The sequence below is a fragment of the Artemia franciscana genome, chromosome 17 (assembly GCF_032884065.1).
Source record: "Artemia franciscana chromosome 17, ASM3288406v1, whole genome shotgun sequence".
Classification (NCBI taxonomy): Eukaryota; Metazoa; Arthropoda; class Branchiopoda; order Anostraca; family Artemiidae; genus Artemia; species Artemia franciscana.
The window spans coordinates 43643441-43671370 of NC_088879.1; the positions used below are offsets into that span (position 1 = coordinate 43643441).

A 27930-nucleotide genomic window follows, 5' to 3' on the forward strand; every position below is an offset into this window, starting at 1 on the left:
ACCTTTTCATCTTCACTTATTACTAGCCCTAGTGACTTAGCCTTCTTAACATTAATTTTCTAGCTCATTCTAGCACCTTGAACTCGCAATTCCTCTAGAAGTTCATTCATTTTGCTCACACTTCCATCTAGGATGCTTAAATCATCATCAGAATCTAAGTCAACGATAGTTTTTCCTCCCCATTTGATTCCGTGGTCTCCCATTGCCCTTCCTGTGCTCCTTAAAACAAAGTCCATCGAAATGATCCATACGAAGGGGGATCACCCTGCTTAGGTACTGCTTTAATACAAAACCACCTACTAACCTCATTTCCTACCTTAACCGCAGCAGTGTTTTTCTCGTACTTGGCACTAATTACTTTAATGTATTTGTCTCGTATACCATACAAGGATATGACCTTTGCTAAAGCTATTCTATCAACAGAATCAAACGCTTGCCCATAATCTATAAAACTAAGGACCAAAGGTGTTTGACAACTAAGGTACTTATCAGCTATTAACTTAAGAGTGAAAATTTGGTCAACCCATCCTCTACCTTTTCTAAAACCACACCGTTCTTCTCTTAAAACTTTGTTTACCGCATCTCTCAGTCTAAAGGTATCATGTTGCTATGTAATTTGCTACCTACGGAGACCTGACTAATACTTCGATAATTACGACACTCACTCTTATCCACTTTCTTATACAGTGATTTAATTAAGGTTTTTTTTTTTTAAATGGTTAGGTACTTACCCCTTTAGGTATTTTGAAAATCATATTCATAATCTTCAGTAACTTATTTCTAACCTCAGAGCAACCATATTTAAGAAACTCATTTACCACACTATCAGCACCTGGAGCCTTATTGTTTTTTAATCCTTTTAGTACTGTCGCTAATTCATCCTCACAAAACAAATCTTCCTTCACATCCAAGGTATCACAAACTTTTCCATTTTCCTCTATATCGTTCCTACAGCTGTATCTCGGTTTGGGACATTCTCAAAATGTTCCGCCCATCTCTCTTTAACTATTTCCTTATAATAAATTGTGGCCCCGTTCCTATCTTTAAATGGCACAAGTCTGGAGTGACTGGGGCATAGCGCCAGTATTTTTATTGGGAGGGGGGCAAAAATTTTATTTGAGCGCTACTGAAGAAAAGCTACCATGTACCAAAGGCGCTACTATATTAAATTCAAAATATTATACAATACATGATAAACTATAAACACACATGAAATAAACAAAAAATTAAGCACTGGTGGTCCAACTTTTACCAGGATTATCAGCAATGGGTTGCTGGAACCAACAGTAGTATGGTTTAAAAAGCTTTTGCGTGGGCAAAGATGAATTCTAAAGGTGAATCTATTTTATTGTTGAACCAAGCACCATTCTACCAGCCTCGTGTATATTACTATTAAGTTACCCAAAATTTTGAACAGATTTTGACTCTGTCAGATTAAATTTGTTGTACTAAACTTGTACTATATGAGACTCACTGAAATATTTATTTATTTATTTATCACCCGTCATTCCTACAGAAAAAAGACGGAGCATAAAAAGCAAAAAAGAAAAGGAAAAAATAACATTACATTTCCACACAAAGAAGAAAAACAACAACTATGAACTAAAAACTCACCAATCTACAACTGAATGTATGTACATATATATATGCTTAAATTTTGATAATTTTGCTCCAGGGGTGGGACTTTATATTAATAAATATCATCGAAATAAGTGGGTCACATAAAGCAAAAGTAAAATGCAGGATAACTCCTAGTTTTATTACATATAGTTCCAAGTCTAATTTTATATTGTGACACAAATCTCATGATATTTCAAAAATAGACGAATGTACAAAATTAACCTACAATGCACACGGACTTGTTAAAAATATTCTAGTTGTCTATGTTTCCTTTTTTTATTCCCAACAGTGCAAGTGAAGATAATCTTTCTTGTCTAATCTTTCTGTCGCACCACCCGGTGGTGGTGCCACAGTTCATCTTCAGCGATCGAACAAGAAAAAAGTCTTTCGACGCAGAATTCATAGGAATAGTGAACTACTGTTTAAATAGATCAAATATCAGAGGAAACACACATTTCAAACGATTTCAGCAAAAACAGATGCTCTTTCTAGAATGATTTTGTTTTTTATATCCTCAACTCCATAAAAACACTGTTAACTCAGACATACAACGTTTAAAATTGAGCTATAATATTTACACACAAAGCTTACATTGTCTTTGTTCATTTCGTTTGCACCTAGTATTACGTTTAAGTTGTTCAAAAACACACAGGAAATGCATAATTTGGGTTATGTATTTGCATACTAGGGGGTGGGGTTGTGGGTAAATTATAGTACAGCTGCAGTTAAAATGTGTTTACTACAATCATTCTACATATTAAGAAGTAGGTCAAAGAATTTTTTATTCTTTTATTTCCAATGAAAATACCAAATAAAAATTTAGTTTTGAAATCAAGGGATGGGGGAATCCAGGAGGCAGATATCCCCCCCATGATTGGCGCCACTGGAACTAGTTTCAATAGCAACAAAAGCGTAATAGCATTCAATACTCGGGATTTTAGGGTTCTTAGATCTCTGTAGGTCTGAGTTCCTTCGGCACTGCCCCAATGGGATATCCTAGATTAAGCATCAACGCATCAAATAGTTGTTTAATCTAGCTTAAGACGTAAAATTAATATACCAAAGTCTAATTCAGATATTGAAAACAGTCGAACTTGTTTCTCACTGTAAAATAATATATTTCAAGCACTAGACCTGTCAACAAGAGTACAATTTTCCCTAGTTGATGTTATGTGAGCTTGTATAAAAAGCATATGACCTATTTCCTTGATGATAAGACTTCAAAGGCGGTATATTTGTATAAATAAAAATGAGGAAACACAATCAACCATTATTTCTGGTCGAAGTAAAAAAAATTATCTGGTCCAAGTAAAGAGCGAATTTGAAGCTTAAAACGAGCAACAGTTTTAAAGTTACTTAATGAATTATGTTTTTTTCTCCTAATTATTGGGAGGGGGACTGCCTCCCCCCAATAATTTTTACGACCATCCCTTCTATAGAAATCTTACCTGGTCACAGGGCATAACTTATAACCCTTGTCCCAAGCTCAGGGGGGCTGTCCAACCCCGGAGGTGTTTTTAGATGATCTTGACAATTTTGAACAAATGTGTATCTGAAAATTTTGATCGAATTCATTGTATGAAATTAGGGGTGAGGCAGTGGGGGGGGGTGTCTTTTTGCCCTCAGATCACTCTCAACTCTAAAAAAAGGAACACGAGCTTTCAATTTTCAATTAAATGAGCCTCTTCAAAAGTTTATACGACCACAATTTCCATAAAGACTTTATTTGGCCTTGGGTTATAACTTACAACCCTTGTCCCGTGGATCTGGGGATTCGTTTCAAACCTGGAGGTATTGTTGTATGATCTTTGGAATATTTTGAACAAGATAGCTATCTTAAAGTTTTCTAACCATCTAACTCTAGCCATCGAGAGGACACAGCGTAACTAAACCATCGTATGCATTTGTTTCGATTCGTAATTCGTGAAAAATACCACAAATTAACGCACATAAACTACATGAAAAATCTTATGCTTGTGTGTGCATTCAGTTTTCATTCAAAACAGAGCACAACATATTTTGAACTACACAGAGTACATGAAAGCTGGTGTGTGTATGTCTAAATTCGTATTTCGTGAAAAACAAAGCACAACACTTTTTGAGCCACATAGAGCACATGAGCCATCATTTCCGTATTTGTGCATGTGTGTTTTGTGCAAACCAGAGTAAAACCTATTTTGAGAATTTTTGAATTTAGATGTATAGTTAATATAATAAAATAAAATGTTGTGATAATTGTTAGAACTTTTTCTGCCACAATGCTGCAAAATATGTTTAACTTCTCATGGGGCCTTATCCGGAGGGGCAGGGATACCTGGTTTGACCCCCTCCTTTCTAAGAAGGAGCAAAATAAATGTTTACGAATGGCACCAACGATTCCATTATTATTGTCGCATGGCATTTAAAGATGGTAGAATTTATACGAAACGCATAGATTTGAGCAATAGCTTCTAAATCAGCCATTAAACATTTCTCTATTATGCTCTGGTAAACCCCACGATTTCCAACGTAGGGCACATACCCCGCCAGTGGGACATTGGGATATTTTGGCTGATCATTGGCAGGACATATATCCTTCGACTGACAATACTCTAGAGCCTTAATTTAGGTGACGTCGCAATCACATAATTTTAAAGAGCAAAACAAATACATGACAGTATTGCAACAACGTCGTCTAATGCAAAGGTGTTGCACACAGACCAAAATTTTCATTCCCATAAAATACGCATAGAAGTCAACTCGAAAAAAGAAACCAATTTAATAGCCTATTAAACTTCCTTCAGGTGAATACGCGTAAAATTTTCGGATTTCATCAGGATTTTAAAATGCCTAAATAGGGCGTGGCCCAAAATCGGCGGAGAACCACTGGTCTAACCCATGCAAAAATGATTTTCCTTGGTCCTCAAGGTAGAGGACTGCAATTCTCCTATATAGGGATTTTGATCACGGTGATTCTAATGTTACGATTTCCTCTTGATCCGACACCATTTTCGATGGGTTTTAGGCTATTTTTAGAAATCACCCATAAATTTGTTTCGGCAATAAATTTTTATTTTAAGATTAACCGAAATATTTCCATTTCCTCAATCATTGTCACATGGCAAATTTTTCCCATTAGGCATTTTTTTTCAAAACTCGTTTTTCAACTCTTGGTTACTATGTTGTGTGTTTCGTTCTTCTCTCTATCTCTCTCCCTCTCCCTCTCACCCTCTATCTAATGCAGGAACTGGAGTCAGTCCAAAAATGGGCAACCAGGATCATCCTGAGTAATAGAGACATTTCCTACCACGATGCCTAGCAGCCCTTGAACTCCAAAGTTTGGAACTCCGTTTGGGTGACCTTATCCTGAGGTTTGGCAAAATGCTGCTGTCTAACCTTGCACAGCGTGACATTTTACCACCAGAAGCCCTGACAGTCAGCCGTACGAGACAGAAGCTGAAACTTGTGCCTGTGCGTGCTTGGACAAACCGCTGCCAGAACTCTTTTGTCCCTTTTTTACGTCAATATATAAGTGCATAATAACATGTTTTGTATTTCAACATTAAACTAGCCATTTGAGCTACAATTGTTGTTTAAATAACCTTTTCTCTCTCTTTCTCTACAGAAAGAAAATGATGGTATAGTTTTTCTTGGATCCAGCACCATTTCCTATAGGGTTTCAGGCTCTTTTTTGGAATTCCTGAGATTTTGTTTTCAAAAGAACCTTACACTAATCAGCTAAGAGTTTTTTGTCAGTAAATGGACCAATTGGAGCTTATTGTTTTGAACTTTGATGCACAAAAGCAGATAATAAGTTGTTTTAGGTCTTAATAAGGGTATTTGAGAGCCGTTCAATTAATACAATTGGTTATTAGACGGTAAAAATTATAAAATCATACGCAGTAGGCTTATGAGTTAAAGTAAAGGTTTGAAACAGACGAGTTTTTACACGCGGGTGGGGTTGAAAAGAAAGAATTTTATTAATGAACCAGATAATTATATTTAATTGAAACTATAAAGAATACCTATGTAAACTGTCAGTAACACTTAAGGGGTGGGGTTCCAAATACCTATATAGAAACCCCTGAATATCAATACTGTAGCAGTTTCCCCTATTTTTTATGCTATGTGATCGTCTAATTCTGTGTTTTTCACAGTAATTTTGCAAAATATAGAAATAAAAAATGTTAGTCTGGAATTTAAAAATCAACTGGATTTCGTTGGGGAGACCCAAACACCTCTTCCCTTTAGAAACAAAAAAATGTTAAACTTTTTCAGGCGCGTGTTATAGAGGTACCACAGAAGGTATGACATAAACGATTCATTGAAACAAAAATTGAAGGTTCAGTTGCGCTACTTTCCAGTATCCTATATTGCCCAGATATTGACTGGCACAACTTGCAAGGGCTCGTACCACTCAATGTAACAACTAACCTTTTTTTATAGATGTACTAAAAGAATATATATATATATATATATATATATATATATATATATTTTTATATATATATATATATATATATATATATATATACGTTTAATCTAGTACACATTCAGTAAATTAGTTTTTCCCAATCTCAATGATAATTCAGTTGTAAAATATTCATGCTCTTCTTTTTGTTCTTTGCGTAGCAGTAACTGTTTCAAAATCTTTACTCAGCTTCTTTTAAAAAAAGAATATTCATTTTTTTAACAGGTATTAATACCTATACGTCAACCATAATAGGACTGTTAAATGGCATCTATGATTGGATCTTTATAGTTACTATGGGCGATTAATTGAAATCATGGAAAAATGAAAGGTACACTAGTGCTACCTACACTTTCAACTGTCCAATATTGCTCATATATTTATCGGCAATTCTTATAAGGGCTCGTACCAAAACTCAATGTAAACAACCACCATTTTTTGTATAAATATGATACAAGAAAGAATATATACAATTCATTTAGTATACATTCAATAAATTAGTTATCTCCAATCTGAATGATAATTCATGTGTAAAATAGTCATGTTCTTTTTTTTGTTCTCTGCGTAGCAATAACTGTTTCAAAATCTTTACTTAGCTTTTAGAAGAAGAATAATCATTGTTTTACTTAGTATTGATACCTATACGTCAACCAGTATAGGCCAGATAAATGGCATCTATGACTGGATCTGCATAGTTACTATGGGCGATTCATTGAAATCATAGAAAAATCAAAGGTACACTAATGCTACCTATATTTAATAGTCCAATATAGCTCATATATTTACTGGCAATACTTATAAGGGCTCGTACCAAAACTCAATGCAAACAGCCACGATTTTTTGTATAAACATGATAGAAGAAAGAATATATACATTTCATTTAGAATACATTCAATAAGTTAGTTATCTCCAATCTGAATGATAATTCAGGGTTAAAATAGTCATGTTCTTTTTTATGTTCTCTGCGCAGCAATTTCTGGGGTATATTTATATTTATATACAGTGAGACCAGACCATTTGAAAAAAATACATATTAAGTTTATGGTGCTGAGCGAGTAATCAGGGTAAACTGTAGCAGGTTATACGTACGCAAAGTAGTACATTAAAAGTGCTTTGTTATATCTAATAGCCTAGCTTTCATTTCAAACGCCTTACTTAAAAGCTAAAGATACGGTAAATTTCAGTTGTACAAAATCTAAGAATTAATGACTATGTCCTTAAATAAAATATTATTTAGAACTGTTTTGAACTGTTTGTAACTGTTTCAAATACCTATGGGCCACCCAGAGTTAGACAGGCAATGGGCATCTTCGATTGGGTCGTAAAACACCACATCCAGGATTTCCCTCTTTGCTTGACGCTGCGATTATTTAAAAGGAGTACATTACCTGCACTACTATACACTCTAGAGATATTGAACTGAAGCCCGGAGACGCAAAAACAAATTCATCCCTTCAAAAGTACCACTGTTGGGAGAATATTAAACTCATAAAACTAAAAAAATCATTTATCAATGAACACGAGATACCGCAAGACAGCCATTCATGACCACCCCTCCTCAGATTTCAATAAAATCGGGTATGACCTACAAATGAGCAACCAAAGGCCTAAAAATTCTGTACTTCACTGACATATATCTACCACCAGTCGAAAAGAAAAACCCTGGAATACGCTACTGTACGGCCACCAGGTAGGTCTGTACAGCCTTAATACTTACATCCAACGAGAGTGGGAGGATATCGTAATTGCAGAAAACTTGAGAGACAACAAAGACTCTTCGGTATGTCTGATCTCTGGTGGCACAGGTGGTACTGTGTGTCAGCTATTCAAACTACCAAACGTCAAGACAGTGCAATCGGTGGTGTATCTGCCTTTATGTAATTCTAAGTGAGAACGGTATTAAAGGGTATGTTAATTTAGAACGGTGACGCAGCTATACCAAAATGATCCTAGACCAAAAAACTTTCTGAGTAGAGATTTGTCCCAATTGGAAGCTAGGAAGATGCTTTTAAGTTCTAACTTCCTCCCCTTCTCCATTTGAAAGGCTTGATTATGGCTCTATTACCGATCATGACTTTTGGAAATGAATTCACATGAGCTTAGAAAATTTTGGGAACTCCCTTGCTAAGACATTATAGTCCAGAATATGCATTTGTAAGCAAAAACCAAGATTTTTTATTTATTTAATCCTTTTCATTGTCAAAGCCTAGCGAAAATTTAACTATCTGTTCATGTTCAAACTTTTAATTTTCTTTTCCAGAATTTCGATTTCGGTCCTAAAACTTCTGGAAGTTTAACTGTCCTCAGACATTCCCAGGAGAACTTCCAAACACCCTATTATTGCCTTTTACGTCACATCATTCGTATTTTGAACGGTTCTATTTTATCAAGGAGGCACACTTTTGCCTCTATAAAGAGGCGACACACGACAATGTTAAGCGATCTTCGGTTCCAGTGGTCGCCGACGGATGGGGAGGGATGCATTTCGTAGCCCGAGCTCCAACTAAGAAACCTGCAAAATTTCATCCCCCTCCAACTTTTTCTTCATGGGGAAAATCTGGCCGAAAGTTTCGACCTGTCAACCCAAGCCCCCCTTTAACGTTGTCCGATCGGGCTGAAATTCACAAGTTAAGGTCCCCTAGGGCCCAGGAGCTTATCCGCAAAATTTCAGCTTGATCCGATAACTCCTTCCCTGTTTTCCAGAAACCACGCATAGCCACATAAAATTCATTTACTTTTTTTTCCTAGACGCCTACAGGTCACATCCGACATCGGATCTGGGTGTACGAAGACTCATTCGATGCGGAATTCTCCGAATAAGTGCCCATGAAAGTTTCGTAGGAAAATCTTAACCCCCCGAAAGTTTCGACCCTCCAACCACCCCCCCACCCCTTTTAACGTTGTCCGATCGGGCTGAAATTCACAAGTTAAGGTCCCCTACGGCCCAGGAGCTTATCCGCGAAATTTCAGCTCGATCCGATAACTCCTTCCCTGTTTTCCAGAAACCACCCATTAGCTATTTAATTAACGGATTTCTCTCCATAAGAGCCCATGTTAATTTGAAATTTTTAAAAGCTATTGAGAAGTTATATTTACACACATGCAAGTTATTAGCTCAGTTGGTAGAGCGTGAGACTTTTAATCCTCGGGTCAAGGGTTCAAGTCCCTTACGGGAGGTTTTTTTTCACAACATCAAAAAAATTTTGATAACACCTGGACAGCTTATCATTTGAGAGATAACAGAATATTAGCTTCTTATGAGCAAAAGAAACATTTCTGTCATTCTATCTATTTTTTTTTCTATTTTATACAATGATTTAAAAGCGGGGGGGGGGGTTCCTCTCCTAATTCCTGTACGAGGAGTACAGGAATTATTAAATTACATCCACCATGGATTGTAGAAAAACGTACAGAATTAATATGAAAATAAATTAAACCTGTACAAAAGAGTCGTTAAAAGCGGGGGGTATGCCTCTCCTAATAGTCTTCTTATAGTCCTAATAGTCTAATAGTCCCATGTTAATTTTTGAAATTCTTAAAAGTTACGAATATCAACATTCAAGTACATCAAAATAATCAGCTCGGCACGGCGAGAATGACTGCAAGCATCATAAAAATCCAGCTCCATTCCAGATGTCCGAAATAAGTGTGATATAAATGTGCTTTAAGTATATATTTTATAGCCTTTAAGTGCTCATTGCCAATTTTTAGGCGAATTTTCAAATGTTTTGAAGAAGTTTAAGTTTTTCTCGATTTAATGAAACGTGGATATTTACTTATTTTATATAAATAGTTGCTAAATAAGATAAATAATATATAATTTACTATAATTACCTAAAGATGTTTCCTATATGAGAAAGCATTTTTAGAATAAATTCTTTATTATAGGCTTTTGGACTTAGCGATCAAAATAAAAGTGTATACTTTTGTTAACACCTGGACTGCTTATCATTTGAGAGATAACAGAATATTAGCTTCTTATGAGCAAAAGAAACATTTCGGTCATTCTATCTATTTTTTTTTCTATTTTATACAATGATTTAAAAGTGGGGGGTTGGGGGGCGGCAGCCACCCAACTTCCTCTCCTAATTCCTCTACGTGGAGTACAGGAATTATTAAATTACATCCACCATGGATTGTAGAAAAACGTACAGAAATAATATGAAAAAAACTTCGTTTTCTTAAAGAGTTAAAGAGGCTGCGTCCCAAAGTCGAACCTTAAAACGTACAGGAATTAGAAGAGGCAGTTGGGGGGCTGCCGCCCCCCAAACCCCCAGCTTTTAAAGACTCTTTTGTACAGGTTTTTTGTTTTTTTGCTAACCCCCCGCTCTTGGCTTCGGAAAGGCCCTCTTTTAATTAACAAAAAATTGAAATGAATGAATAATGGAATAACTTCAAAAAATGTTAAACACAAGAGGACAGGAGAACCATTGCGCCAAAACTAGTAATTAGTAACAATGAAGTCCCCCCACAAGAAAAACCTGTCCAAAAGAGTCTTTAAAAGCTGGGGGCTTGGGGGGCGGCAGCCCCCCAACTGCCTCTTCCAATTCCTGTACGTTTTAAGGTTCGACTTTGGGACGCAGCCTCTTTAACTCTTTAAGAAAACGAAGTTTTTTTCATATTATTTTCTAAAATGTCGACGAAAAAAATCGCTATAAAAATTAAGACGATTGGAAAGGACTAATAAAAATTAAAGAAGAAAACTGATGGTTTAACATACAATTTTATAAATTCCATGCAGTCTGGCCAATCCAAGATGTTTGTTTAACTCTGTTTTTTTTTTCAATTATAAAAACACAAAAAAAATCGTATATCAAATTATGATTCCAGTAAATCACAAGTGGTATAATTTGGTTTAGAGCTTTTTACAGTTAAAGAAAGAGGGGGAGGGGGACAATAGCCAAACGCCTGTTTATAATTATTTTTGATCATTTCAAGTTTGGCAGGAGCATTCTGTTTACTCTTAAGTCGATTTGGAATTTATTTATACAACAATATCAGTATTTCTTGTCTAAGAGATTAAAGATTACTTCTTTACAGCCACGGAGTCTTTTGCAGACTATTGGTTTGAATATTGAAGAATTTTTGTTTATTTGTTTTTTTTTTAAATACAATCTATTAATTGGATTTTCAACATAATTTTATTTTAATGTCGACTTCTTTTGGGTTTCATTTATTTTTAAAAATAATTTCTGGTCATTTAAAATCTAAATTACTTAGGATTTTTAAGGTAATGTGGATGTTGGCTTTTACTGCATTCAATATAGTTATTTATAAATTACTTATAACTTGAAATCAAGGTTTTTAATTGCTCTTGAATTAAAATTTGATTCAGCAGTAATGCAAAGATAGTATATTTGAAAGAATTTTTCTGGGTCAAAATGAGATTGAAAAATGATGATAAAGCAGTGACATCACTCAGTTTTCTTCATTCCTGACTCTTTAAACTCTTATGTTTGTGACGTTTATGTGAGTGAGTGCAAGGTGTCGTGTGGAGAAAAAATCGTCCTGACAACCTGAATGTCCACAGTGTCGTTTAGTTAACTTAAATATCAACACCTCAACTTAAATCTCAACACCTAGAAATTCAGACCAAATATGCCAGCAGTTTTTGAGATAGTTCACATTCAACCTTTTGAAAGCATGGCTTAAAGTAGTGTAATTTCGTTTATTTACAACTGCAACTCAACACCCCAAAAATGTTTGGACTAAATCCCATTAGCCGTTACTGAGATATTACAGATACGCCCTATTAGCAACCAAGATGTGTATATTTTGATGAAGCTCAATATTTTTCTTTGAATTCTATGAAAGCTTTAACTTACAACCCATATCTGTTCCTAAAAGTAGGTACACCATCCTAATGCAGTAGCAACACACCATGTAATAAAATTGACAATATTCCCATAATAATTGTAGTATTTATAATGTTAGTCGTAGAAACAGTAGATGTAGCAGCTGTAGCAGTTGTAATCGTAGTAATAGTAACAGTTGTAACGGTCTTAGAAGTTGTAGGCTCAGAAGTTGTAACAGTCACCGTATTAGTAATAGTAGTTATGGCAGTAGTCATACTAGTACTGTTAATAGTCATAGTACTACTGGCTGTAGTATTACTCGTAGCAGCAGTAAACTTAGTAGTAATGGTTGCAGTAGCAGTAGTTGGTAAACTGTGTCGTAGGGTTAGCTCAATTTTCCCTTCAAAATAGTATGAGAGCTCAACTCCTAGTCTTAAAATTCGCTCACAAAACTGATAGACCAACTGAATTACCTTTCTCCATGCCTATTTGACAAAGGATAACAGAATATCATGGCGAAGTAAAAGAATTTATATATTTAAAAAAGCCATGCAAGTTTTGTTACTCACAAAGACTATTTTATTTGTATTTTGACACTTTTTTATTATTTATATTCGTATTTAAGGTGTGAATTTTGCCACTTGGGTTTGTGATAGAAATTTTTTGGGAAAAAGAAATGCCAACTTATGTTTCTTGGCTTTACCTTTATTTAGGCATTAAAAACTTTAATCACTTTAAGTAAATTTTTCACTTCAAGTTTCAAAAAACAACTCCATTTTCGGTACATCCAAGTTTCTGCTGGTATCATGAATTTAGAAAAGTATGTATTGCTTTCTCACTTTTTTAGAAGAGGAAACAAACTTTTTAAACATGTAAAAAAGTAGAAGCATTTATAAAAGGTCTTTGTTACAAAATTTTAAAATACTAGTGAACATGTTTGGTTATTGGGGCACAGTGAGTATGGTATTAAGGTTATGCACCACTAACATGAACTTCCATCTTATCCTCTAGTCTTAGTTAGGCTGAGTACTAGACTACGTATATCCAGAGGGTTTGGATGAATGAAAAATTACTCTCAAGGCTGATGATCGTTCAAGGTAGACTGAATTTACCCTTGTTTTATAATAGCTCAATCAAAGGGTAAAGTAAACGCTTATTTGTCTAGAAAGAGATGAAAAATCTCACTTGTCAGTGATTCGACGTTTTTCATCTTTAAACACTTGTAAATCCATAATGAGAGGATAAATATGATAGCTTGTATCTTATAAAGTTGGCCAGTACAAAAAGTATAAAGAAATCTTTTACATATAAATGATTGGTCTAAGTTTAAAAAATGGAAGTGACTGGTCAAATCAATATCTAAGAACTTACAAATTCAATTAAACGCTTAACAGGAGGCCTTATTCAAATTGTTTTGTTTTTTTAGATGGTTCTCTTCAAATTTATGTTACAGAGATGGAAATAACCAAAATAATTATTTTGAAAGTAATATTGAGGACACATTATTTCTTCACATAATATAGGATATTCTCAAAGAGCTTTCATCTGCTATTTAGGAATTTAAATCCTTTCAGAACAGACTATTAAGTCCCCTTTGTTTTTAAGTCTCAGTTTGGAGTGCTAATTTATTATAGACTGCTTCAGTCTACATATCCTGTATTATTTTTCTTGAATCAAGGTACTGAACTATCATTGAGCATGTTTTATGCTTAATTATCCCCTCATGGGGGGGGGGTAATGAGAATTAAAGCTGGGGGTATAGTTTTTGTAACTATAATGTAACTATAAAGTAGTGCCGTTGACAAGTTGCAATCAGTTAGGCAGTGGTCAATTGTTTATTCTTATTTTTGCAGAATATAAAATATGCAGATGAGCTTGAGAGACAAGTTGTATTGTGATTTTGACACCACAAATCTTGCAGATTGACGCCATTTGAGGCAGCATAAATAATGTTTTTCATGTAGCTTAATAACTTTGAACTTTTTGTTCTTTATTTCAGCTACAATAATACTAAACTGAACTTAAATAGGTTTATTGTAAAGGCAAAACACTATTATTTCACCTTATTAAGTGAATAAACTCACTAAACAATATTCTATCTTCTTTTTCTTGCTATTTTGTAGCCCAGCCTTGTCTGTCTGTATGACAGTCTGCATTCATGTCTGAATGAAAGTTTTTTAGAAAACACACTTTCTAATTTTTAGATACTATGGGTAGAAGTTTGCTTTTTACTTCATTGATGCTCTTCCTGCAGTAATGATCACAACAGCAAAATATTTCTTTTAATTTGATTATTAGGACGGGAATGCTATATTTTTTTTTCAAACGTCGATGATTTTTGTAATAGTTTATCTTTAATTGTCAATAATTTCTTACATTTTAATTTCAGTTATGCACAGATAAATGACTTGAACATTATTTTACCACGAATGAGATGGAATTATCGTGGCAGCTTAGAGTTATTCTCTTAAAAACTTTATTTCAAGTTTTGAATAAAGCATTCTTGCTGGACTTATTGGCTTATCAACATTGTTTAAGGTAAAAATGAGGTGTTATGCCGTTTCCTGAATTGAAAAAAAATTATAATTTGTGCCCATCTTGCACAAATGTGCTCTTCCTTCCTCAGCAAAAATGAATACATTCTAATTCTGAAATAATTAATACATTTTTCAACTAATCTGTGCCGTAGTTTTGTCAAAATCCTGGAGACTGAGAAGGTGAAGTTGCAGTCACTTTTCCCAAGACAAAGTAAAATGATGCTGAGAATTTGAAAATCAGCTATCTAGTAAAAAAAAGGTAAAAATATCCTAAAGAAAACCGACCTGTTTCTGTGGATGCTTGAATTATGCCAGCTTATCTTAGTTTTGACAACATTTTTGGAGAAACTGAATTTTAGCTTGCTGGAAAAATGTGGTCTTGGGGGGAAACTGACCCCCTTACCCCATACCAAATTATTCCCTTGCACCTAATTGAAAAAAAGAGCACACAAAAATAGGCCTAAACAGTTAATTGGAAGATATAACAAATTAGCTGTTAGTCTGTCTGCAGCGCTACCTAAGTCGAAACTCAAAGACTCAGACGTTTATAAATGAAAGGAAGATTATATAGGCCTATATATAAACAAAGGACTCCAAATTTCAGTTTATACTGCTGTGGTGTCTTTTTGTGAAGACTAATTCTGCAATAGAGGTACTTATTCCATTGTATTTCTTAATAATATTCTCATCTTGCCATTGTGGAGCATTGGCTTTGAATAACCAGTAGACTAAGCTAGCCTTCAAGTCAAGCCTAGTGGTTAATTTGCTTACTAGAAATTGAACAATTCTTTGCCCTGTGACTCTGAAAGATGGGTTTTTAGGACCTAGTTCTGGGAGTTTAGGATGTTGTTAGAGCTCATTTACAGGGACATCCATCATACGGCTAATATGGCAGTAAAGCTTATTTGTGATGCAAATGAATGTTAGATTCAGATACAAGATGCAATTCTGAGAATGTATTTGCGTTTTGAGGAGATGGGGTATATACTCTGTAAATATATAGGTTCTAAAAAATGCCTGAATTTCCTAGAAAAACTACAAAAACAAGGACAGAAGTGAAGATTAAGGTTCTCCCCCTGCAAAATGTGTTAACTAGGATTATTTTGCATATTATGGAATAAGAATTGTTTTTTTATAATATGTTTCCTTATATGTTTCTTAATAAGTTTCCTTATGTTCAGCTGGGGTCCTATGCTTGTAATATTGGTTGGCTAATTTAAAGATTTGTATTTATATTATACATATATATATATATATATATATATATATATATATATATATATATATATATATATATATATATATAAAGTTGTCTGTCTGTGTGTCTGTCTGTCTCTCAGGTGACGTCATGTTTCTGTGTTGACTGACGTCATGAAGTTAGTTGTCGTCATTTTTGCTATGACGGTGACGTCATTAAAGATATTTAAGACATGCGTTCACGGAAAAACGTTTAATTGTAAAATGACTGAAGAACCTACAATGGCAATTGCCGAGGAAGCTGCTCAAAGAGTCTATGCCAAGAAACTTGCAGCTGATAGAGAAAGTAAGAAAAGAAAGCATGCCGAGGAATCACAAGAACAGCAAGAAAACAGGCTTGCAGCTGATAGAGAAAGTAAGAACAGAAAGCATGCCAAGGAATCACAAGAACAGCAAGAAAACAGGCTTGCGGCTAAAGAATGCAAAACCGCGCAGTTAGATGAAAATCCACCTGGAAAGCGAGAGTCAAAACATATCAAAACTGAAAATGATAGCGATGATGATTGGGTTTGGGATTTTGACTTGGATAAGGTCATCAATGCCTACCAGATTTAAGTTAAAAAACAAAGGTTCGGCAATATGTACTTCATAGTGATGCTGAAAAATAAAGAAGAAAAAATAAATGACGACCGGGACACAGGGACACAACTACAACGGGGACGCCGGGGGCACAGGCGGGATATATAATTGACGACTGAGACACAGGGATTGTTTGAATAGAAATTACAGACCGGGACACAAATGACGACCGGGACACTGGGACACTGGGAATATAAATGACGACCGGGACACTCAAAGAGAAATTACAAACTGGGACACCAGGACACAAATGACGACCGGGACACAGGGAATATAAATGCTATTTATATGCTCAGACAATGGGACAGCGAAGAATGTTGTATATTTGCATGTTCTACGTAGTTAAAAATATATATTTATATCTATGTCTATTCACAGGTGGGACACAGGGACACAGCTACAATGGCGCGTAACTAATATGGCGCGTAACGACTTACGCGCGCGGGGGGGGCGCGAAGCGCCCCACCAACTAGGTGTTGGGGTGGCGTGAAGCCACCCCAACAGCTAGTATTATATATATATATATATATATATATATATATATATATATATATATATATATATATATATATATATATATATCTTATTTACCTTAATTTGCTCTTGGGAGCAAATTAGTTGCAAGAACTGTAATGCTCCATAGTTGATGATGGCAATAGATCTGGTCACTGTGCTAAGGTCAAGCAACAAACCATATGGACTAGAGAGTGCTGGAGAGATGCAATTCAAGCCCACTCGGTAACATTGATCACATGGTAGGTATGGTTCAAGGACCATTCTCCAGCAATTTAGAGTTGGCACTGCCACACAACAGCAAATTTGGATAGAGTGTATGAGATGGTTGGGTATGACAAGCCACATCATCCTCCAAGTTAACTCTCTATTGTCTTCCACAACTGTTATGGTAGTGAGGGATGGGAGGGGTTTTCCCACTGGAATCTCCATGGTTTGGCCTCCCACTCCTTGTTGAGCCTCTTTTTGAATTCCTTGGGCAAGGTTGCCAAGACTGTCTCTTGGCTTAGTTGGTTCCAATTGTTCACCACTTGCTGGCTGAAAAAATCTAGTCGGACTTTGGTGTTAACACTGGATTTGAACAGCTTTTTGGAAAGTCCTCGTGTTTGCTTTTGGTGGGGAGAGAAAGTGAACAGCTTCTGATCTGCTTGCTGGAGTTACCCGTAGGTGAGCAGCATGTCGTTACGCCTATGCCAAAAAACGAGTGTTGGGAGGTTAACAGATTGTAATCTTCTGCAGTAGGACTGACTGCACAAACTGTCAATGCATTTGGTGGCTCTCCTCTGGACACCCTCAACAAGCTGGATGTCACTCTTGTAAAAAGGACCAGCAAGACATGTTCCGAAATCTAGGATTGGCCTGACCAGAGCTTTATATACTTTCAGAAAAACTGTTGAGGATTGACTACTGACGGTTCTTTTCAGGAGTCCCAAATTTGCATTTGCTTTCGAAACTGCTTGGGCGGTGTGCTTGTGGAATTTTAAGCTATCACCCAACAGGACTCCCAGGTCTCTACCACTACTAGAACTAGGAATCAAGACTGTCAATGACGTTTTGCTGTCATACATAGTGTACTGGTGCTGTGGTTTACCACAGCCAAAATGAAGAGTGATGCACTTTGAGATGTTGAAGGACAGAAGCCATTTATCTGCCCATGCTTGAATTTGGTTGAGATCGGCTTGTAGGCTAATGTTGTCTGCAGTACCAAATAGCTTGGAGTCGTTGGTGTAAAGAGTCAAATGGTTTTTTGTTTCAGCTACCAGGTCATTGATATAGATGAGGAATAAGGTCGGTCCAAGGACAGTTCCTTGAGGGACGCCACTCAGAACTTGGCAAGGTGTTGAATAAATCTTTTCTCCATCTGTGGTAAAGAGCCAAACCTTTTGCATTCTGCCACCAAGGAAGTCCATTAGCCAGTCGACTAGTTTTTTTTTATTAATGCCCACGGCTGTAAGTTTGGAGTACAAACGACTATGGGGGGCTTTGGCAATGTCTAGTAGAATTAGGTCAACAGGAAATCCTCTGTCAAGAAGCTGAGTAATTAGCTCATAAATTTCGACTAGGTTGGTTGCGACTGACTTCCCGGGAAGAAAACCATGTTGTTTGTCTGAGATAATGCTGTTGGAAACTAGGTGCTTGAGAAGTGCGTCGTTGACAATTCTCTCTAAAACCTTAGCGACAGCAGACGTAAGGCTTATATGTCTGTAGTTTTCAGCTTTTGACCGGTCACCCTTTTGAATATGGGTGTAACATAAGCAGTCTTCCATTGTGAGGGAACAACTCTGCAATCGAGAGAAAACTGAAATAGATGGCACAAAGCAGGGGAAATCTCGGTGGCTGTTTCTTTGAGCAACCTTGGGTGGATTCCGTCAGGGCCGACTGATTTGTTGGTATCAAGGTTTTTTAGCCTCTTTTCCACCATAGGTACAGTGATAACAACCGTACTCATGGGAGACGGTATGACGTATTTAGGAGGGGTTGGAAGCTCACTATCTGGTTCTGTTGTGAAGATGGAAGCGAACGGGTTATTTAGTAAGTTTGCTAGTTTCTGGGTGTCAGTCACTTCTCCTCCATCATCAGTAGTGAGGCGTTTAACACAGCGCCTAGCGTGGTCTTTACTAGAGACGTAATTCCAAAACTTTTTTGGGTTACTCTTGCATTCATTGGCAAGTCCAAGCTCAAAATTTTGGTACAGTTGATTAGTTAAGTTTCATAGTCTGTTCCAAGCTTGAACGTACTTTTCATAGTGACCAGGCTTATCTCTTTTTTTCCAGTGGCGCAATTTGCGATTTCTTTGTCTTTTAATGCTAGGGGTCATATACGGTAATGTCTTCGGTACGGGAACCAGCCTTTCTGTCGTGTTTCTACTCTGAATCTCGGTGACAGCTGTCAGGAATTTCTTCCACTGGTCGTTGACATCGCCCTGAAGTAGCTCATCCCAGTTGATAAGTCTTAGCTCCTTTCTGATTGCCTTGTAATCTGTGTAGACCTTTCTTTTGTATTTACTTTTCACTGGACGTCTAGAGGTGATAATTTCTATGGCGAGATGGTCGCTTTTCCCAACTGGTGGGAGATAGTTTACCTTCTGAATCGCTTTGATTCTGTTTACAAACACCAGATCTGATATCGTGGGTTGTTGGAAAGGGTGAAACCGAGATGGTTGGTCAATTAGTTGGTAGGCAGAAAGGTCGTGTAAAATCTCAATGAATGGTCTAGCGTTAATCAGGCTATTGGCAGTAGGGTTGTAAGGGTACCCGTCTTTCAAGATCAGTTCTGGGAAATTGAAGTCATCTCTGACAATAAATTCGCCTTGAAAGTTTTCAATAGCTAGGTGGAACATTAACAAGAGTGTGTTCTCAGTCTCAATGGCTGAGGGTGAAGACGGGCTTCGATAAATACAACCGACTCTGAGAGGGCGTTGGCGCTGGTCTTCATCAGTAAGGTCAAACCATACAGATTTGACAGAGGCTTAATTTGCCTCAATGCTTAGCTCATGTACTGCATAGGTATTTTTGATCAGAGCCAGAACACCGCGTTTGCATCCTGTACGAGAAAGGTTGGAGACGACTCGGTAACCAGGTATATTAATATGAGAATCTTCTAGCCTTGTTCTTGAATTCTTAGGACACACTTCTGTTAATAAGACCAGGTCATAGTCTTTTTGATACATGAGACTCCTAAGCTCCTGTAATTTGTTTGTTAGTTGATCAACGTTAGATATGAGAATAGAACAGTCAGGACTTACTTGGTGACTGCTTTTTGTACCTGGTCCCAGCTGATCCTCTGATCGGCTCAAAGGGGGTAGCATCCGACTGAAAGTCTAGAGACGTGATACTGGAACTGCTGGTTAAGGATATCAAGGATGCATCCGTTGCAGTCGAGGATAACTCATCGTCGCGCATGAATACAAAGGAACTTTGCCGTAGGTCTTGGACACTATCACTTAATCCTAAACTATGATCACTATAATTAGACACTTTATTTACAACGCTATATACAAGTCCCCTATTATGCAGATTTAGTGCTGCATGAGCACCGACTGGGATGGGGGTACTTCTCTTTGGCTTGCTCCGTTTTTTGACACAATTTGAAAGTCACGAATGGCTAGGTTTATCTCCCCTGTGGCAGTTCCGGCTTTAAGCTCTTCTACAGGCGTTTTATGGCAGGCGTGGTCTTCCCTTGACATTTCGTTTCTGAATTGTATTTCACCTTTCTTCTCAAAGAATTTCTGAAGTATTTGCTTTTTTAGTGCAAAGGAACTAACCGTGAATATGACTGGTGGTGGGCGGCTACCCGGTGGCTGCACAGTGGATCCCTCTCTGGTGCGAGGCAGGAGTCTTCGCACGTTGGTTACCGAGTCGCATTTTATACCAAAATCATTATCTAGGATCAATAGAATAGTTCTGCTGTCATCCTGGGAGGGTTGTATACCATAAGCGACGACATTGTTTTTTCTATTCTTTCTGTCTTTTTCGGCACGAACAATACGACGAACATCCGACTCTAATGACTGTTTCAAGTTGAACTGCAGAGAAGAGACTTCACTTTGCGCAATTCGTCTGGCGTCATCAGCGCTACACTTGCTCGCAATAATAATAATAAGGAGATAATAATAATAATAATCATAAGGAGATTGGGTAGTAACATTCTATATAAGGCTTATGAAGTATTTTTCCAATATTCAGAGGGCAGGGTCCCCAAAATATGTTAACTAGGATTATTTTGCATATTATGAAGTAAGAATTGTTTTCTTAACATGTTTCCTTATTTAGTGGACTAACCCTGCACTTAAAACAAATCTGAAAATTCTGTTTTGATGTATTGTATATATATATATATATATATATATATATATATATATATATATATATATATATATATATATATGTATATACGTATATATATGTATATATATATATATATGTATATATATATATATATATATATATATATATATATATATATATATATATATATATATATATATATATATATATATATATATATATATATATATATATATATATTATACATATATATATATATATATATATATGTATAATAAGCATATTCTTGCTAGGTTGTATCGTGCCGTCGCTCTTCCCTTTGCTCACTACATCTCACCCGTTTGGCATTGGCTATCGAATTCGGATATGTTGCGAATCCGTTCAGGCTTTTGCAAATATTTAAAGTTTCTGCTTGGTCTGCCACTTTACCTCCGTAACACTGGTCTGCTAGAAAAGTATCATATACCTGATCCTGTTGAGTTCATGCCGAATTTTGAAAAACAAGCTCTCGTGAAACACAGGGCACTATTATTTGATTTCCCAGCGACTTTTTTGCTTGATAGTTGAAGTGTGATTTGTTTGTATTTAGTGATTATTATGTTCGGTTGATTTGTTTTCGTCTTTAATTTCTCTTTTCTTTTGTTTTGCTCCGCTTCTTCATGCTTCTTTTTTATAAGCGGGTTTGTAATAAATTATTATTATTATTATATAGTATATATATATATATATATATATATATATATATATATATATATATATATATATATATATATATATATATATATATATATATTTATATATATATATATATATAATAGTTATAGTATATATATATATATATATATATATATATATATATATATATATATATATATATATATATATATATATATATATATATATATATATATATATTTATATATATATATATATATATATATATATATATATATATATATATATATATATATATATATATATATATATATATATATATATATATATATATATATATATATATATATATATATATATATATAGTTAATCCACTGCATAAGGACACATGTTAAGAAAATAATTCTTACTTCATAATGTGCAAAATAATCCTAGTTAACATATTTTGGGGACCCTACCCTCTGAATATTGGATAAATACTTCATAAACCTTATATAGAATGTTACTATCCAATCTCCTTATAATTAAGATATTTTGGTCATCTAGTTGGAAGATTTGGCCAATTTCTATTGGAGAAATCTATATTTGCAACTTTCAATTAACAAACAATTTATTTTCCAACTTATTGACTAGCAACTTCTCCCCAGCAATACCTTCTTTTTCCATCTAGCTGGAAACAAACTTACCCTATAAACACTTATGTTAGCCATCTAGTTGGCAAGTAATGGGCTTTTAACAAAAGTGCTGTGTCCAAGGTAAATCAAACAAACTGCATTCAGGAGTAAATGGTCTGGAAGCCAAGGAACTGAAATTCTTCTTCACCCTCAAGGGAATGAATTCTTTCACAGCAGTTATCCAGTTCTCATCTTCTTTAGACAAAATGCAAACTTGCTTCAATGCTTAGTCCAACTTGAAATCTAACAAAACCTCAAAGAAACATATCAAAGAAACCTAATTTATTTCCAATGATCACAGACAATCTCTTTTATTTACAATCAAAGGACAAACACATTTGGTTTAAAATCAAGTCACAGAATCAACTTGCTTCAGTGGTGACAGCCAGATCTCAGGAACAATCTCTTTTGTTTACAATCAAACTGTAGACATGTTTGGTTTACAATCAAATCGCAGAATCAACGTGCTTCAGTTCTTACAGTCAAATCATAGGATCAATTACTTCTGTTTTCAATCAAAGTGAAAACACGTTTCGTTTACAATCAAATCACAGAGTCAACTTAATTTAATGCTTACAGTCAGATCACAGGATCAATCTGTTTTGTTCAAAATCAGAGTATAGACATGTTTGGTTTACAATCAAATCACAGATTCAACTTGCTTCAGTGCTTACAGTCAGATCAAAGTATAAACAAGTTTAGTTAAAATAAAATCGCAGAATTAACTTGCTTCAATGCTTAGAATTGGATCACATGATCAATCTCTTTTATTTTGAATCACAGATAAAACACGTCAGTTTACAATCAAATCATAAAATCAACTCGCTTCAATGCCAAAATCAGATCAAAGAACAATCTCTTTTGTTTACAATCAAAGCTTGGGCGTATAAAGCTTCTTGTGAAGGGCAGCTATAATTACCCCTGTGAAAACATTTCAGATATCTATTGATCAGAAAACACTTTCAAATTTGTCAAACACTTCAACTGCTTCTTTTCATAAAATTTATTCAATATAAAATGAGGTAGTAATGTGTACATGGTTGCCACAAAAGCTAGTTCTTAAGTCTTATAATTGTCTCTATTTGTGTGAGAAGCTGTGATTTTTGGTTCTAAAGTAAAAACAAAGTTTGTGCGTGTTGTAGTATGATATTGATATCACAACCAATATTTGAGTATTTCTGTTAATTTCCAGCTTTTTCAACCATCTACCTTTTATCAACTGCTTTTTTTAAGCCATCTACCTATTTTCAACTGCTTTTTTAAAATTCTGCCTTTCAGCCACATCTAGTTTAAATTTGAAGTTTTAGGGGGGAAGCTGCCCCCTCGGTTCGCCCATGAATCAAAATATAGACACGTTTGGTTCACAGAATCAACTTGCTTCAGTGCTTATATTCAGATTATAGGATCAATCTCTTTTTTTTTGTTTACAATAAAAGCAGAAATACATTTGGTTTACAATCAAACCACTGAATCAACATGCTCCAATTTTTACATTTTGACCAGAGAATCAAACTATTTTGTTTACAATCAAAGTATACTGAAAAGTATAAACACTCAACAAGCCTATGATCTCCTCCATTTTAAAAATTGAAAAACTGTTTATAAAAGGGTTGTTTGCCTTAGTTCTTATACTATTAGTGTATGAGACAAACCTATGGCTTCCTCTATTTTAAAAACACAAAACTTCCACCATTTTGAAACTTGAAAATCTCTGTTTGTATTTGGGTTGTTTGCATTAGTTCTTTACTATTGTAGTGTATGAAACAAACCTATGGCTTCCTCAATTTTTGGAAAAAAAACATACATTCTTTAAACGGATACACTGTTCTAGTAACTTCTCTTAACTAAAGCTTGCCTTCTACAAAAGTAGCATATCAGCATAGTCATCTAGTTAGAAAGCGAAAATTTTGCTGAGGAGGAGCTATTATTTAACTGGTTGAAAAAATTGAGTGTTGCTGAGAAACTATTATCCAACTAGTTGGAAAATAAAAGTTTTGCTGGGGAGAATTTACTAGTCAATTAGTTTGAAAATAAATTGTTTTCTGGAGGAATATTTGCTTCCAGCTAGTTTGCATAATTAAGCTGTAGAGAAAATTAATTGTTTTCTTGGTTAATGTTTGTTTCCAGCTAGTTGGAAAAAAGTGTTTTTTGGGGGAGAATTCACCTGTTAACTAGTTGGAAAATGAAATTTGGCTGGGGAGAACTTGCTAGTCAACTATTCGGCAAATATAGGTTATTTCTATAGGAGTGGGCCTATTGAAACTATAGTGCTTACTAGTGTGTTTCGCGTCTCCGGATGCAGTATCTACAAACCTTTGAAGCAGTGAATCGCCCCCCTGAACACGATACCGAAGTTGGTGACGGAAATTACCATTATTTTCTGCTGAGACTACATTAGGGCCCTGATTATCGAGTTTACCATCGTCCCGTTGGCCACGGAGGTATATTCTGTGCCCCGCAAAGTTAATTGTTTCTGCAATGCTTGTAAATAGTTCACGGTTCGGTGTATTTGTTTTATGCTTTCAGAGTGCAAGGCATTTCTGATATCTTAATGGTCTTGCTTGAATGAAGTTAAAATTGCTGCAGCTCTACATTGCTCATTCATATGATACTGTGAATTGGCATGTTTTGTAAGTGTACCATGTATGCCGGTCAGATTTGAGTAGACTTTCAGGGGTCCTAAGACAAGCCAGCCCATTTTTTATCCCCCACTTCCACCTCCAGACAGAGCGGACCACCCTCCACCACTATTGGAGATTCTCATTATGACACAAATACTACACCAAAGTCCCTCATGTTCTCGGTGACGGTTCACCACAAGCCAGGGAAATTGGGCAAGGAGCTCAATGTTAAGTCGACGAGTAACTTCACCACCCTTTCGTCTTTGTATTGAAGTCGGAACTTCGGCTTGGTTCTTTGGCTTCCATCTTTCGTTAAGAAAAACGCAATATCTCCAGACGTTAGTCAGAGGCGCCATTTGGGCTAAATCTTGGGGTGGTCATGAACTCCTTCTCCCCCCCCCGACTCACTTCGTGTCGCGTAAGGAAAAATACGGGTTTTGGCAGCACATCGATCGAGTATTCTAAATAAAAATGCATTTTCAGCACCCGTGTGTTGCTTGGAAATGTACTGTAACCAAATGTGGACCTCAGCCACACTGACATAATCAACGAGGTTAAGTGATTAAACTGAAAGTGAAAAATTCAACCAGACTACAGGCTGGCCTTCCTCAGCGAGAAACTTTGTTCTTTAAGTAAACAATATGTTGGTGAAAGTAATTTTCATTAACATGCTGAAGGTTGTAACCAAAATCTCGGTTTTCCTTCATCAAATATATTTACAAAAAGGAAAAACATAAAAAAAGAAAAAAATATTACAATACTAAAGGTTATAAGGGGAATCGCCGAGGTTTCATCTTTGCAAAATCGTCAACAAGCTGGTCATTGTCCAATTTTTTACTAAGTCCTTCTCTGCAAACATCAAAAGGAGGTGACTAAGACGATTGTCTCCTGTTGTAGACTGCAGGTAGTTTTTCACTATTTCTAGGCTAGAAAACAAACGCTCATTGCTTGCTGTTGTCACAGGAAGTGTGGAAGCAATACAAAGTACTTTAATTACTTCTGAGTAATCCACTGGTGATGCTTGAAGATGGTCGACAATGTCAAATATCCAGCTCGCTGTAAAGAGCAGAGAAATGCATGAGCAACTCTGTGTCCATAAACTTGGATCCAAGGCTTTGAGTGTGCTCAGCACTGGCAATTTATCTGTGAGCATTCTGTCAAATTCGGCTAGTAGACAGTCAAAAGTCTCGGAGTACTCTCGCTTCATTTCATCCTCCAAAGTAGTAGTCTGATTTCCAGATTGGATGAAGTTCTTTCCAAGCGTCGAAGTTGTCACAAATTGTTTCAGATGCTAGGCGATCTTTTGAATTCTAATGCTAATGGCTATTAATACTTTTATATTTACCTAAGTAAAAAGTTAATAGGCTTAATGATGTAAAGTCTTCTACTTCTATCTGTGCTCTCGTCTTTAGAGTCTTATGGTAGCGTTGACCTCAATCTGGGGTTCGACAAGTAGAGGATGTCAAGCATCTCTAACTTTCATAAGGTTTATTTGTCAAGAATAAAAATGTTTATTTACACATACGATACAGTAAATGTACATAAGATGAGGACAGAAACAGAATAAGAACTGACTCGAGTAATATAAAACGGCGGCTTATATTCACTAAAACAAAGAAATAAACGTCGAAACTTTTGACACGAACTGACCTATTTTAATCTGTCAAATTACTGCAAATATTTAGGATTTTTAATATTAATATGATCATCTAGGAAATGGGCATTTGACAGAACTTGAGAATTTTATTATGTATCTAACCTACTTTCAAAGTGTACAATGATTAATAGCAATGAGCGTAATTACCCCAAGGGTCGTCAGGTAATTATGCTTTTTGGTTAATAGGCGTGCAGTTATTTCAAATCGATTGGACAAAATGGATTATGTTGGACATAAGGGATTATTGTGCCCGGCAAAGGGCCCTTTGTGGTGGAAGCTTGGACCTCCTGAAAAATCTGAGGTGGGCATTTGCCCACCCCTGACCCCCCAAATAACGCCTCTGATGTCAGTAGGTTTTTTTTCTGTATTAATGCGTAACCAAAGTCAGGGGAGGGTGTAATACCAGTGTCAAGCGAGGAGGATGTACTGTTGTTTGGTTGTGTCATTTCCTTCTGCTGCATCTTGGCTCTTGTGTCGTCTCTCGATCCCTTTGTTAGCTGATCAGAATGTTTCACTCAATGTCTGTGTCAGAATCGTGGGAAAAAGTCGGTAGTGACATTTTGTCCTTGATGGAATTGGTAAACAGTGTATCTGTAGTTGAATCTGTGTGAGGAGGAGAGGCAACGGGCTATGGCAAATTTGAAATTATTGTCAGAGTCTTTGAGTTTGAGCTTTTCTGATGATAAACTATTTTATTACATCTTCTGTTTTTGGCAGTTCGTTCCTGTATACTTGTATAAACAACAGCGCCTCTAATTTCTCCTCTGACATTGTTCTTCTGGGTGCAGAAAATTTCTGTATCCAGATTATACGCACAAATTCAGTGGCGTCAGTTAGTGTATGTAAAGTAGAAAAGGTTGAATGGAAACCATAATTCTGAGAAAAGGTTGAATGGAAACCATAATTATAAGAAGTTACTTCCTTCAGCAGTGTTGGTGCTAAAAACTTTTATAAAACAGGAAGGATAGAAATAGGCCTATAGCAAGATATACATCTCCATTCTTGTGCAGTGGGATAACTTGCTACTTTAAATATTTCAGGAAATGCAGCAGAGAAGAAAGACAGATATGTGAGACGCGCAAGTGGAATAGAGATAAACTTTGATATCTTTTTAACAACATAATTGATTAGGCCAAAATGACCAACTGAGCGAGAATTAGGAAGAAGGGAAATAACATTTTGAATTTTTATTACTACTAGGAGTGAGAAAAAAAGATATTCCGGAAATGGGGATGTATTGATCCAGTTCAAGGTGTGACGACCTCT

General features: G+C 35.8%; 1 protein-coding gene across 2 annotated transcripts in view; it reads left to right on the forward strand.

The window, feature by feature from the left end:
• The first annotated feature begins 14938 nt into the window (after nucleotides 1-14938).
• Nucleotides 14939-27930, forward strand: part of LOC136038279 (uncharacterized) — a 187791-nt gene continuing 174799 nt past the window's right edge. For both annotated transcript variants that reach the window (XR_010620165.1, XR_010620164.1), the window contains exon 1: nucleotides 14939-15054. The gene's annotated coding sequence lies outside the window, so the exon portion shown is untranslated. The remainder of the gene's footprint in view (nucleotides 15055-27930) is intronic.